This window comes from Canis lupus, chromosome 35, assembly GCF_003254725.2.
Source record: "Canis lupus dingo isolate Sandy chromosome 35, ASM325472v2, whole genome shotgun sequence".
Classification (NCBI taxonomy): Eukaryota; Metazoa; Chordata; class Mammalia; order Carnivora; family Canidae; genus Canis; species Canis lupus.
This window is the reverse complement of record NC_064277.1, coordinates 8818599-8837468: the sequence shown is the minus strand read 5'-3', so window position 1 is coordinate 8837468 and position 18870 is coordinate 8818599. Positions and strand designations below refer to the sequence as shown.

Sequence of the window (18870 nt, the reverse complement as noted above, 5' to 3'; positions counted from 1 at the left end):
TAACAAGTTAGTTTTCAGACTTAGTATAGTCACATTCTGTTGCTAACACTCATAAAACCAGGGCATGAGTTGTAGAAAACAGAACTTCAGAAACATGTGAAAAGTAAGACATTGGTCATCTGTCCATCTCCTAGCTGAGGCAAAGGGCAGTCAAAGTCTTCTCAATATTACAGGATAGTAATATGGAAGCCAGTGATTCTCAATACATAACTTGGAATCAAATTGCCTACAGATGAAACTTTGAGACACCACATAGTGCAAAGAGCTACAAAAAAAGAAGAAAGTCTAAGAGTTTAAGAACAAAAGGTAAAGTGGCTGCTTAACAGCATTTGATAGCTTAAAGGGAGAAAAATAACAATTTCAAATCTTCATACTTCTTGCAAATGCATACAGTTTACCAAACTATTCTATATTTTGTGACTACATCCCTGATATTTCTAGTATCAAATTCAAAGTTCTACTCTGTTGGTTGCTCAATCAAAATGACAGTTGAATTCCCACACTTAGAATTTCTCAGTAAAAATGAGGGCATTATGGGACATCTGAGTGGCTCAGTTAGTTGTCTGACTCTTGATTTTGGCCCAGATCATGATCTCAAGGTTGTGAGGTTAAGCCCTGTATGAGGGTAGAGGCTACTTAAGATTCTCTCTCTCACTCTCCCTTTGCCCCACCCCATCCCTCTCTCTCAAAAAAATAAACATAAAATAAATAAATAAGTAATAAGGTCATTGATTAGGGATGAACAGAATGCCTAGAATTTGAAAAGCATCTTGAAACCCTAAACCTCATGAAAAGTATTTGCCTGAAAAAACATCTTATCTTATATGATGATTCTCCACTGAAGAAGGAAGCCAGTGTTAATGGCCCAGATCCTTGAATATGTCCATATCTGTAATCAAAAAAATCCTAACATGCCCCAAGAGCAAAAATGAGTAGGAGATATCCTATATATACATTCAATCATTCAATACGTTCAATTATTATTGGACTTGTGTGATTTAGATTATTTAAAATCTGTTTAATGGGTATATACAATAGGTCCACTGTAAGCAATATTGTGATAGCTCCCTCTAAGCAAAGGCAAATTGCCAACAATGGGTTGGTGTGATAAGGAAAGAGAGTTCACATACAAGAGATGCCATACAGTATTTGTCTTTCTTTTGGCTTTCCTCACTTAGCAAAAAGCCCTCTAGGTTTAATCACATTGTTGTACATGGCAGGATTTTCTTATTTTTCCTGCGAAATAATATTCCATATTTATATAATATTAATTATATAGAAACATATAATTAAATATGTATCACATTTTCTTTATCCATTCATTCATTGGTTGACATCTAGGATCTTTCCATATACCTCAGCTATTCTGAATGCCACAGTGAACACGGGAGTGCAGATATAGGGGGAGACACAGGGCAAAGGTTACAACTTGCAGTTATAAGATGAATAAGTTTTGAGGATCTAATGTATAACATGATGACATATGCACATCTATCTACATATTGCACACACACACATATATATAAATGTATAGTGACCACTGTATATAGTGATATATATATATATATGTGTATAACATCTATAATGGAATACATATTACCTAGCCATAAAAAAGAAGGAAATCTTGCCATTTACAACAACTTGGTTGGACTTAGAGGGCATTATGTCAAGTGAAGTAAGTCAGACAAAGACAAACATCATATGATTTCATTTATATATGGAGCCTAAAGAATAAAATGAACAAATAAAACAAACAGAAACAAACCCATAAATACAGGGAACAACTGGTGGTTGCCAGAGGGGAGGAGAGGTAGGGGGATGGGCAAAGTAAGTGAGAAAGATGAAGGGGTACAAACTCCCAACTACAAAATAAATAAGTCACTGGAATGGAAAATACAGCATAGGGAATATAGTCAATAATATTATGCTTTGTATGGTGGCAGATGGTAACTAGACTTAACTCTGGTGAGACTTTCATAATTATATAATTGTCAAATCACTATGTTGTATACCTGAAACTAATATAATGTTGTATGTCAACCACACTTCAGTAAAAAAAAAAAAAAAAAAAAAAAAAAAACATTTAAAATATCTTATAGATTTTTAAAAAAATTTTATTTATTTATTCATGAGAGACACAAAGAGAGAGAGAGAGAGTGGCAGAGACACAGGCAAGGTGAAGCAGGCTCCATGCAGGGAGTCTGATGCAGGACTCAATCCCAGGACTCCAAGATCATGCACCGAGCCAAAGGCAGACACTCAACCACTGAGCCACCCAGGCATCCCTCTTATAGTTAATAATACAGTATTGTATACTTAAAATTTGTTCAGAGTAGATCTTAAGCATTCAGAGACAGACACACATACAAACACACACGCACACACGCAAAGTTAATGTGAAGTGATAAATGTGTTAACTATCTTGGTAATCATATCAAAATACACATGTGTAGCAAATCATCACATTGTATACTTTAGATATATACAATTATATTTGCCAATTATTTCTCAATAAAACTAGAAAAGAAAAGGAAAAGAGAGTTCAATAATTTTGGAGAAGAAAAATGTGGAACTAGAAACTCATGCTACCTTCTTGCCACCACTCCCAAATAAGGAGAAATAAATCAAGGAGAAAGGCAGCACTTCTGAACAACATTTTAATGACAAACTTCTCTATGTCTTGTAATATTACCATTCATATGTGCATTTCCTAATTTTAATGGAGTGACAAGTGTCCAGAATGTCACATGCCTAATGGACATCCTTTAATCACTAAATGCAAAGTACGACTAATAGCCATGGACCAGGACTGGTATGGGAATCAAAATGTCTGAAATGTCTTAGTTACAGTTTCTAACTTGAAAGCATTGTGTTATGTCAGTGGAAGAAGTTCTTTCATGATTACTAAAGTCTCTAAATTTGGAAAAGCTGAGAAAGTCCAATGAAAAGTTCTCTAAACAGATTCATTCCTTCAGAGTGAATATCAGCACTTTTTATCCTTCAGATTTTGCAAATCTATATTCCTACTCATGGAAAAATAGTACTGCATACTATTGACAATGTCAGAATATATACTTCATTTTATGAGACTAGACTCCAAGTTGAGAAGCAGCTTTCTCCCTACAGAGACTCTAACTGAGTCTTTGGTAGATCCCGTCACCATTCTACGGCCATCTACTTCTGGTTGATGATGTCTTAAGACCCTGAATTCCATGAGCATCATCCCATTGCTCCAGTTCTTTGACTATAAAGTGAGTTCCTGCCTGGAATTCTATATTTTATGGTTGTGTACGAGGTAGGTACTCAGCAGGTTCATGGGTGATGTTGTTTACAGGTACACAACCTATATTTTATGATTGTGTACAAGGTAGGTGCTCAGTAGGTTCATCGGTGATGTTGTTACAGGGAAATGGGAGGGAATACAAATTTAAATCCACAAAAATCTATATTCTTGGAAGGACAAAGGAAAAGAGAATAGGATTAGATAAAATCAATGTGCTACTGATTACCCTGGAGGGGGGGTATCCAAGAAGGACCTTTGGCTCTGATATTGCTTGTTGCAGATTACACAGGGAGATAGAGTAATCATGTTGGTTAAGTTTACAATTTGTATCATTGAGCCCATGTCTAGCCTCTAACAATGCCACCATGTCCCTTTGTTCATGATATAAACATTGAAATGGCTGGAGAAGGGAATTGACAAGACCATATAGGATAGGCCCCATATTTATTTAAGTCCCTTTACTTTAGGGGATTTTTTAATACTAGCAGAAGATATCAATATTTTCAATTTTTGGACCCACTCTGAGAGGTCGACTCCCATAGCTTTACTTTTAGATCCTTGTTGTTAGTTTTTCAATTTTGTTCTAGAATACCAGGTGAAACCATTAGTTACTGTCAATGAACCAATGCAGAAGCTAATCCCCAAGTGATCTCTCTCTTTCTGCAGATAAAGTGGCTGAGATGTAATCATTGACATTCTGTTCAATATATTTCCCTTCTCCACAATCATCTTGGGTCACTTCTGAATGTGGCTAAAATACTATACTGACATTTTGTACAGAGACAATACCACTGCCTATCTGTTGAACTCAAAATATTTTGAGGCTCCCAGGAGGCTGCCCAGTAGGCCATCAGTTATTTAAGAGAGTGTAGAATTGTGATAGGAGTAGATGTTCTGGGACTGTGAACAACATGCATATGAAATTTCCTTGTGTCTTCCTGGCCAGCTCACTTCCAATACATATAAATCCCTTTGGTTAATGACAGAATGGTTCTGGAAAGAAGTGAATTTGTGAACAAATCGAGTATATAACATCTAGGTCTTACTAGTCAACTCAGATTGCCTGGTTACTTGGTATCCCAAGATCAGTTGTTCAATCTCCAACAGGACCCAGTTAGTTGGATGTCAAAAGCTATTTAAAAAGAAAAAATAGTTATTTGTTGAAACAAACATAAATTTACTATACAATTCTAGGGTCTTTTATGCCTATTCATCTATTTTTGTTGTATGGATCCTATTTGACATAAGACAATGCTTCTATGTTAGAGTCTGTAACTAAGACATTTCAGACATTTTAAACTCTTAAGCTATGCAAAAGCTAAAGCATAATGCTAGTCATATTCTTGTCCTTTGTTATTGATACTGACTAGCAAGGAGAATAAGGATTTCTGTGCACAGTGCAAGGGACATGTAAATAGAATCCAGAGAAGCCTATAGGGTATTTCATCATACAGCTTTGCTCCTTGGCCAAAGATAATGGATCATTACAGTCCTCAAATTCACCCAATGGGTTTTTAACACTTAAGCTTTCATTTTCCATCTCCTGAATAGGAAGTTTCCTGGGGGTTGCTCTTGTATCCATCATCCAGAAGGAAACAAGGGAAGCAAAATTTGGCAGAGAACTCAGAAGATCCTGCAATATTATGCGGCACCCTGAGCTGTGATGACCCTTCAGGGTTGTCTCAAATTGTGGCAAAGGAATTAAACCTTTGTACACTCCCTGCACTGAATGACCAATAGAAGCAGACTACTCCTGGGGCACTTGGGTGGCTCAGATGGTTAAGTGTCCACCTTTGGCTCCGGTCATGATCTCCAGGTCCTGGAATTGATCCTGCACCCTGAGTCAGGCTTTCTGCTTACTGGGGAGCCTGCTTCTCCCTCTCCCTCTGGCCCTCCCCATTGCTCATGCTCACTCTCTCTCAAATAAATAAATAAAATCTTAAAAAAAAAAAAAAGAAAAAGAAGCAGAGTATTCCCAGGAAGAGAGGATAACTTTGATTAAGAGGAGATAACTTCTCCCAGGAGAAGAAGATTAACAATTCTCTTCAGCTGAGAGTAATTCCCAGGGAGGAATGTGACTGAGACATCAGAAACCAACATTCCAAGGTCATTGATGAACAGATGTCTCAGTCCTGAAGGGGGCAACTAAGTAGCACACCATAGCATTTACTACATCCAGGTTCTACAGTCCCAGTACTATGGTGAGGAGATACTGGTTCTATGGCTGTGAGTGAGCTAAGTCCATTCCCACCCCCAATGAAACTCATCATAATGTTTTTCCTAAGAACTCCTCTTATTAGAATGATTCCATTCCACTGGAAAGGGCTCAAGTCTCCTAATGCTGAAAGTTCGAGTGAGATTTCCTCAAGTAGCTCTTTTTTACTTTCTGCAAGCTTCTGAAAACACTCAGATGGGATCCCTGGGTGGCTGAGCAGTTTAGCGCCTGCCTTCAGCCCAGGGCGTGATCCTGGAGTCCCAGGATCGAGTCCCATGTCAGGCTCCCGGCATGGAGCCTGCTTCTCCCTTTGCCTGTGTCTCTGCCTCTCTCTCTCTCCCTCTCTCTGTGTCTCTCATGAATAAACTTATTTATCTTAAAAAAAAAAAAAAATGAAAACACTCAGACAAGGTAGTTTACATCAGTGGGAGGTCCTTAGAGATGGCCTCACCCAATCCCTTCACTTTCAGATGCTCAAAGACACAACACAACTTCCCCAAAGTCATATGTCTACTAAGCACTAGAATTGGAACCATAACATTAGTTGAGTGTTCTATGTCTTCCCAGAAAATGATGCTGTGGCGCTAATGCATTAATATGTAACTCATTAAGTTCAGAGGTGTATGTCCTGTGTCCTCAACGAGGCTGCAAATGGAGATATTTCTTAAATATTTTTATAGGAAAACGTGTAAAGCAATGGGAAAAATAGTGAAAGCTCATCTCCACTAAAAATTCCACCCAACCACCTTTATAGAGTTAAACATTAATACATTTTCCAGTTCTTTCACGCTGCACACTGGTGATTTTCTGGCTATAAGTTATAACAAAGTTTATCATTCAAATGGCCCCCTAAAGTGCAAGTTGTCTTAGAGGAATAAATAGTGTCTCATATGTCTGTTTTTTTTCTGGTAAAAGAAGAAAAAAAGAAAACTGAATAATATGAAAAAGAAACAGGAGGAAAAATTAAAAACACAAGTAGCAATGGTTTTAGCCCCAGTGGAAAACACACATTTATTGGGAAGAATTCTCAGCAGGAACAGTAGAAATCTTACATTTTCTAGTTCAATTACAACATCAGGATCTTTGATATTGGTAAGAGGCTTGTTTCCAAGAACTTTGATGCCGAATCAATACAGTCCTGAGTGATGCATTAAAAGTACTGCAGAAAATGTCCTACCATTATTAATAAATTGTTCTATAGCCTTCAATGTATTTTTTTCTTACACATTTAGTCATTGTTTAAATTACTGTTTTACTGAAACGAAATCATGAATGTTGGGGATTTAGGAAAAAATAATGTTGCAATTTATAATCCAGACAGTCCGGCTGCTCAGTCTACAGATTTCTACAGAGGGATTACTTGAACCATCAATTTATGAAACACAATGGATGCTCCTAGGAAAATCTCAGATCAGCAATTTGTTATTAAAATGCATCGTGTAGTTATTTGAATTCAAATTTGGGAACACCATCCAGATATAAGCTGAATGTGTTTATTTATTGCTTTTAATGGGGTTGCACTGTGCCAGGCAATACTCTCCTGTGTTAGATGCTGTTTGGCCTTTGGCAAAGGAGTGAATCTATTCTACTTAATACAGCACATTAGGAGGCATCCCTCAGCCTTCCCAAAACTCCTCGAGTCTCTCCTGATGTCAGCCATCTCTTTATTATGAAATGAGACTTTTCAGTCCATAATTAGAAATAAGGCTTAGAATCACATGCCTCTAAGATGGAAATGTATGGACGGGAACTTCTCATGGTATCTTGGAAGTAATGTGGAGAAAGGACCCAGAGCCGCTACCCTGAACCTTGAGCAGAGACAAGTGCTTTGGTGTAATATTCTGTATATATAGTAGTAAGCACTGAATCAAATTATCTTGCAGAATTAAAGAGTAGATATAGACAGGTGCATCCATGTTGGTTGAAGGTCTGTATTTAGAAAGTATTGCTCGGAGGGAAGATGTTACTCTATGGGAACTCTAGTGATGTGCCACAGGAAATCTACATGTATTTGGGCATCATAGTTCTGATTTCTGATAGAAGATGATTTGAAGGGATTCAGGATGGACTAGTTAGTCATTATTCTCTTCTAGCAGCCATTCACAAACAGATACTATGGATTTTACATTGTAACAGAAATTTGATCTTAAAATCATTGACAGGGAACCTGGTAATGTTATGGCTAGATTGGTTGGAGGAAATGGTTGGAGTATTAAAATGATTGGAGTATTAAATTGTCTTGCACAGAATCCACAAAGAAAAACAAAATATATTTGACTCTCCTTAGAAAAGTTTGATTAGAGCTGGTCTTAATTTCAGACAAATACACAAAGCCTAATTGGATCCCCTTTCCATTAACGCAGTCAGTTTTCTTTAATTTACAAAGACTCTTGGAAGAATACCTTAGAAGCCACCTGTTTCAACGTGACATTTCATGGATGAGAAAAGAGAGGTTCAGACTTAACAACGGTCACACATCAGCCTAAGTGGGCACAGAGACACTTATAATCTCGTCTTGCACTAATTCATTCATACCTACAAAATCATCCACGTTGCCCACTTACAAGGAAGGCCTCTTTGTCAGCAATTAGCTAAGAGTAGACGAGTTAATTAGGAATTTATGTTTAAGGGTGCACTACTTAATCTTATACCTTGTATTTTATTGATACTTTATAAATGCATAATTATACAAATATTTTACATTTATATTATTTATACAAAGAACCAATGTTCTTATTTCTGTGGGTCAATTCTATTGGAGAAATGTGAGACTACTTACTGTCATTCCTGATGGAAGAGAAGCAAGAGAAAATGGGTTATCAAGGATCCCAAGTGGACAGAAGAACTCTGCCATCTGACTTTATTCAGCCCCCTCCATACTTCCAGTTCCCTGTCAAAGTAATTCTCCAACTTGCTCATGCATCAGGAAGTTAGGAGGTACTATTATCTCCATTTTACAGACAGTAAACTGAGGCATTGAGCAGTAAAAGCATTTGCCTCTAGGGAGACTACACAGGCAAGGTCAGCAGAACACACTACTCAGAAACAGAAGGAAGTTTAAGTGCTTACTGGGACCATAGTGAGTCTAGACAAAAAGGTTTCCTGGCAAGGGTGATGTGACCTTAATAGAGACTTTCTGCCGGAAGTCTAAGAAAAGGAAATCTTCTGGCTTCAGAAAGGAGACATGGACCCGTAGTAGTTCTGAGAGTAATTCAATAGAAATGTTGTTTGGGGATAATATACTTTGAAGAAAATTTTATGAGTGAAAGAGATGCTTGCCTTTGGGTTACTAGCAATTTAACATGATGAGATTCCAGAACTGCAACTTTTAATAATGCTGGTGAATGCCAATTTTGTCACTTCATTTTGACCTTATTAATAGTACATTATTTCTTATTCCAATCCAATTCACAGAACATCATTTGACATCTTCCATGTTCCAGGCCTATTTGATATACTGGAAACTCAAAGTTGCAGAAATCTCAGGAAACCTCAGGCTAGGACAAATGTACCAGTCCAGACCCTCAGAATATGCCACAATGTTCCATTTATGTTTAAACCACTTATGTTTAGAATTCTGCAATTGGAAAAGAAAATAGAGCATGGGCGCATAGCAAAGTGCTACATAAGCATTAGAAAAATAGGAATGCTCCTACTAAGAATGTAAAAGAACAAGTCCTAAAAGCAATCTGGGGATGAATTGGCAAAAGTGAATGCAATCATTCATGGGAAAAGAGGTTAGAGCAGAGGAGGCATCTTTGTGATGGGTCCTTCACATGAGCAGGGTCCTTCTATTCATGAGCAGGGTTTCAGGAGATCAAACTGGGCTCTCCCAGGAAGGCTACAGGCTACTGTTGCTGCTGTTATTCCAGATTGACATAAGCCCCTCTTTGGAAACACATACTCTTTGTGCATTTAAAAATTACCTTGCAATCGGCGGTACATTTACCCCTTTTGGGATGACAGGCAGAGTTTGCAAATCTCTTTTCCTTGTTGCTTAATCCCTGGATTTTACCTATACTCTGAATGCAAGTAATGCACATTAGTCAATTAATAGGCTGTTAAATGACAACAGTTCCGGGCAATTTAATTACTGTTGGTAAAATAAGAAATGAATGATTGCATGTCAGTAACCAATTCCAGTTCCTTTCCTTGGAACAGATTAACTTTGAGTCATGAGAGTTTCTCTGGAAAAATTGATTGTTTCTGTGAACACATTAGTTGCTGTTTTAGGCATTACAGAAACCTAAGTCCTGCGGTGGTTCTCATCTAGATGGGGTGTAGGAAAGTTATAAAAATATATTTATTTCCCAAAAAATAACAATAGTTATTTTCCAATAAATTAGAATTGTTGGCAAAGAAGTCAAGAATGAGTCCTTTGACTTCCTGTCCGATGCTGTGTCCCAAGGCCCTGTTGTCAATTCTAGACCATTCATACTTTGTTATTGAGTAAAATCTAGAGGATTATCAGATATCTAGAGACATATCAATATAAGGGTAAGTGCATTTTAAGTCCATTAAGCTCCAAATTACAATCCAAAACCTTTAGCTCGATCCATCAGCGTGATTCGACTCCAATATTTTTATGTGTTTGATTAGTATGCCGTCTGTCTTCTCCACACTAGTCCAAGTCTGATGGCAGGAGTGACTTTATCTGTTTGGTTCACTGCTTTTCAGAGAGATGAGTGTAATGCCTGGCCCCAAACAGATGCTCGATACATACCTGTTGAATAAATTAGTTGAGTAGAAGAAAAATAACAAAACAAAACAGCTGAGGACAAGGTATCAGTAGATACTTTGACTTTAAAAACTGAGTGCATGTGGAATAGAGAAGAGTGAATATCTAAAAATAAAATACAGGAACAAAGGTAAAATTATACACTGTAGTAGTGAAACAGAATGGGATTGTATTACACAGACTATCAATAAAAGACAAATTGGATCTAAAAAGTGCAAGATGTAAAATAGCTCAGGGAGAGCCAATGCAGCTATCAATTTTCCACCCCTACTCACTCAAAGATTAGAAGAGTCATTGCTTGCATCTTGGTTGATCATCTTGGGTGATAAATGCATCTTACCAGCAGTTAGGTGTGTTAATACCTCAGTCTACAGATGCTTTCCTTAGAGCAATTAGGAGTTTTGAAATACAGTCACCTTCTGCAGTCCTGTTCCTAAATATTTATTGAAAAACAAAGAAGATTTGCAGTTACATTTAGAAAGGATTATAGGGTTTATAGTTTACTGGGGTCAAACTACAACACCCATTTTCAATGATTGGATCATCTTGCCTTACAATTAATTACCTTATTGTACCTGGAGGTAGGATTCTTGGATAAAGTGCGCAGATATATTCCCAGCTATTTTATTATCCTTTTCAAATAACATTAATTCTCTGAAAGATCCCTGCATACTAGGTATACTGCTGGAGTACCACAGTATTCCAAAAAAAAAAAAAAAGGATGTGAGTCTTTTTTTTTTTAAGTTTTTATTTAAATTCCAGTTAGTTAACATACATAAAAATCCTAGAGGTGAACACTGGTAGCGACCTCTCCATAGTAACTTCTTTCTAGACAGAATATGTCTCCTGAGGCAAGGGAAACAAAAGCAAAAATAAACTACCAAGACTTCATCAAAATAGAAAGCATCTGGACAGCAAAGGAAACAATCAAAACTAAAAGGCAACCTGCAGAATGCAAGAAGATATTTCCAAATGACATACCCTATAAAGGGTTAGTATCCAAAATATATAAAGAACTTATGACACTCAACACCCCAAAGATGAATAATCCAATTAAACAATAGGTAGAAGACAGGAGCAGACATTTTCACAAAGAAGACATCAGATGGCCAACAGACACCGGAAAAGATGCTCCACATCCCTCATCATCATCAGGGAAATACAAGTTAAAACTACAATGAGAGGCTACCTCACAGGCAGACAAGAGTTCCCTGAGTTGGATCACCGCAAGAGTCTTCTAATTGATCTCTCAGCCCGCAGCAAAATTCTCATCCAATGTGTCCTCCCTATTTCAGAGTGATCTTTCTAAAAATGCAAAGTTGATCCTTGTTCCATTGCTTCAAATCCCTCCAGGATTTCTCATAATTTACAAAGAAAATCCAAAAGACCATCATAGTAGAGGGGTCCTGCCCAGCTCGGCTCTCCAGGTTCATGTCCTGCTCCTGCCATCTCTCTCCCCATACATCGCAATGGATGCTTCTCTGAATTTGTTAGTCACTGGCTGTGATACCTGTCCTCCTTCCTAACCAGGAAACCCTGTGTTCGACTAGAAGAGCCTAGTTGTAGAAGGCATGGACTCTGAAGCTCGATGTCTGGGTTCAAACCCGAGCTTAGCTGCATAATAGTTGTGTAATTGGGGGCAAGTTATTGGAGCTTGGTTTTCTGTGTCTGTATTTCTCTTCATCTGTAAAATGAGGATAATAGTAGTGCCTTTCTTATGAAGTAAATTAAAACAGGTAAGAAATCCCAGACACATAGTAGGAACTCAACAAATGGCTATAAGAATCCTCCCTCAAGTCCAAATCCATCATCATTGCCTCTATGGAGGCTTTTCTGGTCTCCCCACGGTCCCTCTCTACCCTCTCTGCCTTCAGTAGCCTGCTGTCTCTGAGCTCTGAGCCACCTCTGCTGTTGCTGTGTGCATCACTCTCCAACCGAAATCTTCTCTTTAAAGATCTGTCTCCCCAAGATGGCATGATTGTGTATTAATATTGGTACTCAGAGAACCTAGCCCAACATGCAACTGATCTAATATAGAAGGAACCCAATAGGGGTGCCTGAGTGACTCAGTCAATTAAGCATCTGCCTTTGGCTCAGGTCATGATTCAAGGGTCCTGGAATCAAGGCCCTGCATCTGGCTCCCTGCTCAGTGGAGAGTCTGCTTCTCCCTCTCCCTCTGCCTGCAGCTCCCCCCACTTGTGCTCTGTCTCTCTCTCTGTCAAATAAAGAAATGAAATCTTTTTTTTTAAAAAGAAGGACCTCAATAAACACTTTGGTGGAAATGAACGGACAAATAACAACAAAAAGGTAAAGCCCACATGCTAACGGGCAGGTCCTTGCAGTCTTGCTGACAGCACATACCCTCGAGTCTCATGGCTGTGGAAGGGATCCAGGCTAGAGCCAGCTGTGATTATATAAGGTCTTCTCAGGTCAGAATGATTTCAGCAAAACCTCTAACTTTTTCGCTTGGCTTCATCAAAACTGATGAGGGAAGCTGGGTGGAAGACAGTCACAGGGACCTCCTGTTGGGTTTTAGGCACTTGCTCCTGCTGGGAGGGATCTCTAACTCTTCTTTGGGGCTATTTCCTCACGTGTGGTAGCCTGCCTTCTTTAAGGGCCAGGTATAACTGCCTCTGATAAGGTTGGCAACAGCGTGGATTAAGTGCTGAGTACACACCTGTCACTGGGCTGGTGCCATACACACCTTATTTCTTGACACTATGGAGTTAACCTTTCTTCCTGAATTCCAATCCATCCCAGCTTCGCTGCTGAGTAATTCTGTTCCTGGGCGACTTACCCGGCCTATCAATGCTGTTGATCTCCAGACATAAAATGCAGAGAATACTGATAATTATATCTATCTCATAGTACCAACATAAGGAAAAAAAACAGATTTATTTTATTTTATTATTTTATTTTATTTATTTTATTTTATTTTATTATTTTATTTTATTTTATTTTGTAAAGAACAGTGTCTACTGCTTAGATTGTGCTCAGAAAATGTTGGTTGTTATTACTAGAATTATCCCCACTTTACAGTTGAGGACACTGGACCTTAGAAAGGATAAATCACCTGCCCGAGATCATAAGGCTGACAGAGCTGACCACGAGGCCAGCCACTCTTTCTAATATTACTCACTCCCATCCTTCTGAGACAATGCTGAGACATTGTCCCCTGTGTAGTGTCCTGCTTGGTGAGGCATACCATGTGCATAAGCAAAAATCCCTGAAATCTGTCCATGCAATTTTTAGATATATTTAAATTTTAAAAATTTCCTGTTTATCTGCAATTTAAATTTAACAGACTGAGTGTCCCATATTTGTATTTGTTAACTTCGGGCACCCTGCTAGGTGTGTGTGTGTGTATGTGTGTGTGTGGAGTCAGTTGGGCTATAAAAGATACAACTCTTAGGGAAAAAGAGTACCTTGCACCTTCTCATTGCTAGGACTCTGAGGGCGCAGCTTCAGTTAAGGGACAGAACATGAGGCAGCTAGCCTGTGTCTCCCTTCTTTTGTGAAGTGCTCCGAGGTATCAGTGAGCTTCTTTGGTGCTAAATGAGGTGACATGTCAGAAGACACTGAAGTAGACTGGCTGAAGATGATGAAGCACGCCCATAAAATGAGAGAAGAGGGATCTGGTTTCTTGAGAGTGGCTCGCGAATCACCTCAGCTCAACATGTGTCAGATGGCTTCATTTCCTGTTGCGGGATATTGTAATCATGTTTACCTTTCCCCTTGACTTTAGAGAGTTCACATTCACACTTGCAAATTGAGAAGAATGTGGTAACCTGTTGGCCTGCCTATTAAAACAATTTTTCCTGGTGTCTGGGTCAGGGCTTGGTCAAGTGAAAAGTGATACCCTCCTCAAGAGATCTACACACTCCGTCTCCTGAACATTCTCACACAAGATCCATTTCATTTCTTGTAGGGAACTTGAAATTTTCCCAGGCACCATACAAAGAATCCATACTGCTCTTATTGCAGAAGCTTCATCAAGAACTTTGGCTACACTGAATAGAGATCCTGATATCCCCTTCTTCTATTCCAGAAACCCAGACCCAAGTAGATATGAGATGATGTTATTAGGTATGTCATATCCAGGGTGAAGAGTGGCATCCTTCAAAGCCTGAGCTTTGGCTTCAAAATAGGCTTGTGGGCTGATAAAACATGGTGTTCACTTCAGTGTTCTCTCTAACTTGCCACACTTTGTTCTTAGTTCAAGGATTCTGGCTCTTACTCTGAGCCTTGCTAGTAAGTACCCTGAGATGTTAACTCTTTAATCTCTTCACTCTACCTCTGTTCATTACATGACTACTCTTAGGATTCTCATTTCTTGTAGGAGAGCCTCTAAGATTTATTCCACAGGGGTAGAATTCTGAGAGGTCAAGTTGCTTTGGTCCTCTGGCCACTTGACCTACCCTTCTCAGGGCAAAGACTCTGCTCTTGCAGGGATAAGGAGGGAAAACTCTCAAAGGGGAGAGACTGACTATCAGAGCCATTCTAAATCTGGACTGTATTACCATTAAAGAAGATAGACTGACCGCTTGGGCTTCCTCCCCCTCCTGATCATCTGTTGTCTTTTTTGAGTCCAGATGGAAGCAATGTCCATTATTTACAAATATTTTGAGGTAAATTGAAGACCAATTATTCTTAACCTTTGTATTCTACTATCGCTAGTATATCTAGTCAAGTATTCTGAACAACTTCTTGGTCTACATTTCTTGGTTTGAACAATTTCTTGGTTTAAATGGTTTCAATATTTTAAAATTTTGCTTTGAAAGAAATCAGACTCAAAATCTGAAGCATGTGGGTAAATATGCCATCAATTAATGAATAATGTTATGAAAGATGTTTATTTCTCTTATCCTGTCATCTCTTACATTCCAAATCCTCTACCTTAGCTTTCTTTAGTTCTTTACAAATTGGATATTCATATCAAAGCCTTTAAAAACTGCTTTTCTGGGAGCCTTTTCCTCTTCAATCTCTTGGCATGAAGATTTACCACTTATCTTTTGTGAAGAATGAGTTTCCAAGGACTTTATTTGGAAACATTGAGATTGTCTCTGGTTTCCTGAGTTTCTCCATATTCCATTCACAACTATTAGCCAAACCTTGAAGGTTTCTCAGACAATATCAGGCTACACAAAATAGATGGAGGCGCCATTTGTTCAGCTGACATCTGCTGACCCAATCGTGGGCCATAATTCGTAGAGTAAAAAAAGCAGAGGGCACAGAGGCAAGGACAATAGAAAATTGCCCTTCTGTGACAAGGTAATGACCTTGCCTTTGTTGTGGTATTTGGGTTGCTGCTGCCATGGTGAATTGAAGAAAATGAAGAGGATGGTGTCAGGCAAAGAAAAGTAGAATAAGTTTGACTTGAAAAAGTGGGGAAAATGTGCCTGAGATATACTTTTCTAAATGCTTAAATACAGAGTCTTTTAAAGTCATTTCATAAAGCAGAGTTGATTATTTCAGTCTCCAGCTTATAAAGATTTCTATTAGGTCTCTGTTTTTAGTAGAAGAAAGTCCAAACACTTGCATGGCCAGTAAAGCACTTCAAAGTCTCGCCTCAGGTTCCTTCTACAGATGTATCTCTTTCAGCATCTCCCTGTTCTCCCATGTTCCACTGAGCATTTCTTTTTCACAGAGAGGTTGCCACTTCCCAGCTAAGCCTTGGTTGCCACCTTCTTCTTCTTCTCCTTCTTCTTCTTCTTCTTCTTCTTCTTCTTCTTCTTCTTCTTCTTCTTCTTCTTCTTCTTCTTCTTCTTTTTTTACATTTAAACATGTTATTTCATTTTTTAAAAGTTTTTTATTTATACTATATATTATATGTATATAATATCAGTGTTAAACCATCTCTTTTCTGTTGCCTTCCTCGGTAACAGACATTACTGTGGGCTATATCAATCTGTTTTCATATCCATTGCCCCTTGTAGGCTCTCTTAACAACAAGAACTGAGTGTTTTCAACAGCGTCCAACACCAAAGGAAATTCCACCATCAATACAACTAAGAAACTCATCATCACACCCAACCCCTGACATTTTTTAAATGTGGATTCTGATACCTACAATATTTTTTTTTTCTTTCCTGGAAAAATTGACAATCAACACCAAAGAACATGTGTCAAAACAGAGCTTTGTACCTATTAATTTACTCATTCTACAGATACGTATTGAACGTCAACAGTACATCATGCCCAATTTCAACCTGAAATAGTCAAAATAATTTTTAACACATCAGGTCTTTTCATTTGGATATCCAGATACATGCACCCCAGGAACGGTTCTTGTTCCTTGAACCCCTCCCATTCAAGAGGATCATCTTGTTCTTGAAGACAGTGTGAAAGCCCAGCACCATGAGCAGTGTCACACAAATACTGGTGAAAACAGGCAGGAAGCTGAATTGTAGACAGCATGTTCCTGCTGCTACATCAATCCAAGACCCTAACATGATTCGTCACAGAAGTATAAAAATACATGTCACCAAGGTGTGGATTTTGGATAGAGCTAATGAAGTTTTCTACAAAGTTCAAAAGATAAAAAAGCAGAAAACAGGGATTCCTGGGGGGCTCAGTAGGTTAAGCATCTGCCTTCAGCTCAGGTCATTATCCCGGGATCCCAGGATCCAGCCTGGCTTTGTGTTCCCTCCTCAGTAAAGAGTGTCTTTCTCCCTCTCCCTCTGCCACTCCTCATTTCTTATGCATGTGCATTTTCTCTCTCAAATAAATTAATAAATAAAATGTTTTATTGAAAAAGCAGAAAAAATTAAAATATATTGTCAAAAAGAAGAGTAGAGAAATAAAATTTGCACTTTCAATAAAATATTTGGGAATTGGGCTGACATTATACTTCTGGAGTGATCTGAAATTGATAAAGCAATCCTAAATTAAAGATATCCTAAGTCAGAAATAACATTTAATACACTTAGCCTATCAAACATCATAGCTTAGGTAGCCTACCTTAAATATGCTCAGGATATTTATATTAGGCAACAGTCAGACAAAATCATCTAACACAAAGCCTATTTTATGAGAAAGCGTTGAACATCTCATGTAATTTATCGACTACTGAAAGCGAAAAACAGAATGGCTGTATGGGTACATGTGGTCGTAAGTGTATTGGTTGCTTACCCTCCCAATCACATGGCTGACTGGGAGCTATGGTTTGCCTAAGCATCAAGAGAGAGGATCAGACTGCATATTACTTGCCCAGGGAAAGAGCAAATTTCAAAACTCAAAGTACACTTTCCACTAAACAGGTATAGCTTTTGCACCACCATAAAGCTGAACCATTCATTCTAAGTTGGGACCATCCATAATATGAGTGACAACTTCAAAAAGGCTTCAAGCCACTGGCCAAAAAGTACAAGACAACTCATCGAGTACAAAGTGCATGCTCCAAACAGTGAGAATAATGTGGGGGAAAGCAGAGGATGAAGGGAAAACGGGATTGTCAAAGAAAACTTTGAGGAGCACATGAGACCAATATAAGGGATGTAGGAAGCTCCAGCAGTAAGAAGGGACATGTTGAATCCAAGGGCACTGCTCAGGGAATCAGCCAGCTTGAAAAGAACAGTACAAGTCTCAATCTCTTGCACTCAAAGAGAGCAGTCAAATTCCAGATGAAAACTTTTCCAGTCAACATTGGCCCTTTGACCTTCGGCATTTGTACCTTTCCTGTTCTTCTATTATCATAAAAAAATCCCGAATTATGAAGCCTAAAAGAATGCACGGGAACAAAACCACATGTTTTTTATTAAAACCTGAAAGCTACCACAGCAGCAATTGCTTAGATTGGTTGCTACATTTTTATAAAAATAGTCCCCAGTTCTGTTAACTTGTTTACTTGACACTTTCTGTCATGCTTTTTTCTTTTCTTTAAATATTTTATTTATTTATTCATGAGAGATACAGAGAGAGAGGTAGAGACACAAGCAGAGGGAGAAACAGGCTCCATGCAGGGAACCTGATGTGGGACTTGATCCCAGGACAAGGAGGATCAGGACCTAAGCCAAAGGCAGACAGATGCTCAACCACTGAGCCAGCCAGGTGTCCCTGTCATGCTTTTTCAAATCAATCTCATGTTTAATTTAGTATATCTTTGAGTTTGTTACAAAGTGGGATATGAAATGAAACTGTCAACAGTTTGTAATGTGGAGACCCATGACCTTGCATGGAAAAAATGCATAAATTTATTTTTCACTCATCTTTAATGGAAAGTTAGGGTTCCCATAGATTATGAAGGTAGGCAACAAATCTCAATAGTATTAGCAGTCCTGTGACTGTGTCTCACCAATAAAAATCACAGGGAGTCTATTCCATCAGACTTAACTGAGGTTACCTTAGAATATTCCTTATGCTCATCACTGCTTTGAAATTATCTTTATAGATTTCCCCCATAGGTGTTTTTATTAAATGCATTGATGACAAAGCATACATATAACCATATGATAATTTTAAAATATTTTGTTAATGATTTTAATGTAACTGGCTTCCTTGGTAAGCCTCTATATTTTATTGTATACATTTAAAGGATGGTTCTCAAAAGGGTGCTGAGCGCCTCCCCAGGCTGCGTAAGGGGACCATGCATAAGGTGGTTGTCTGTTACATGGAAATAACAAGGGTTCCTTCCTC

General features: G+C 38.4%; 1 long non-coding RNA gene across 4 annotated transcripts in view; it reads right to left on the bottom strand.

The window, feature by feature from the left end:
- Positions 1–18870, bottom strand: part of LOC112658505 (uncharacterized) — a 47564-nt gene that overhangs the window by 14046 nt on the left and 14648 nt on the right. For all 4 annotated transcript variants that reach the window (XR_007408459.1, XR_007408461.1, XR_007408462.1 and 1 more), the window contains 2 exons: positions 10512–10669; positions 4330–4415 (listed from right to left, as the gene is read on the bottom strand). This is a non-coding gene — a long non-coding RNA (uncharacterized LOC112658505). The remainder of the gene's footprint in view (positions 1–4329; positions 4416–10511; positions 10670–18870) is intronic.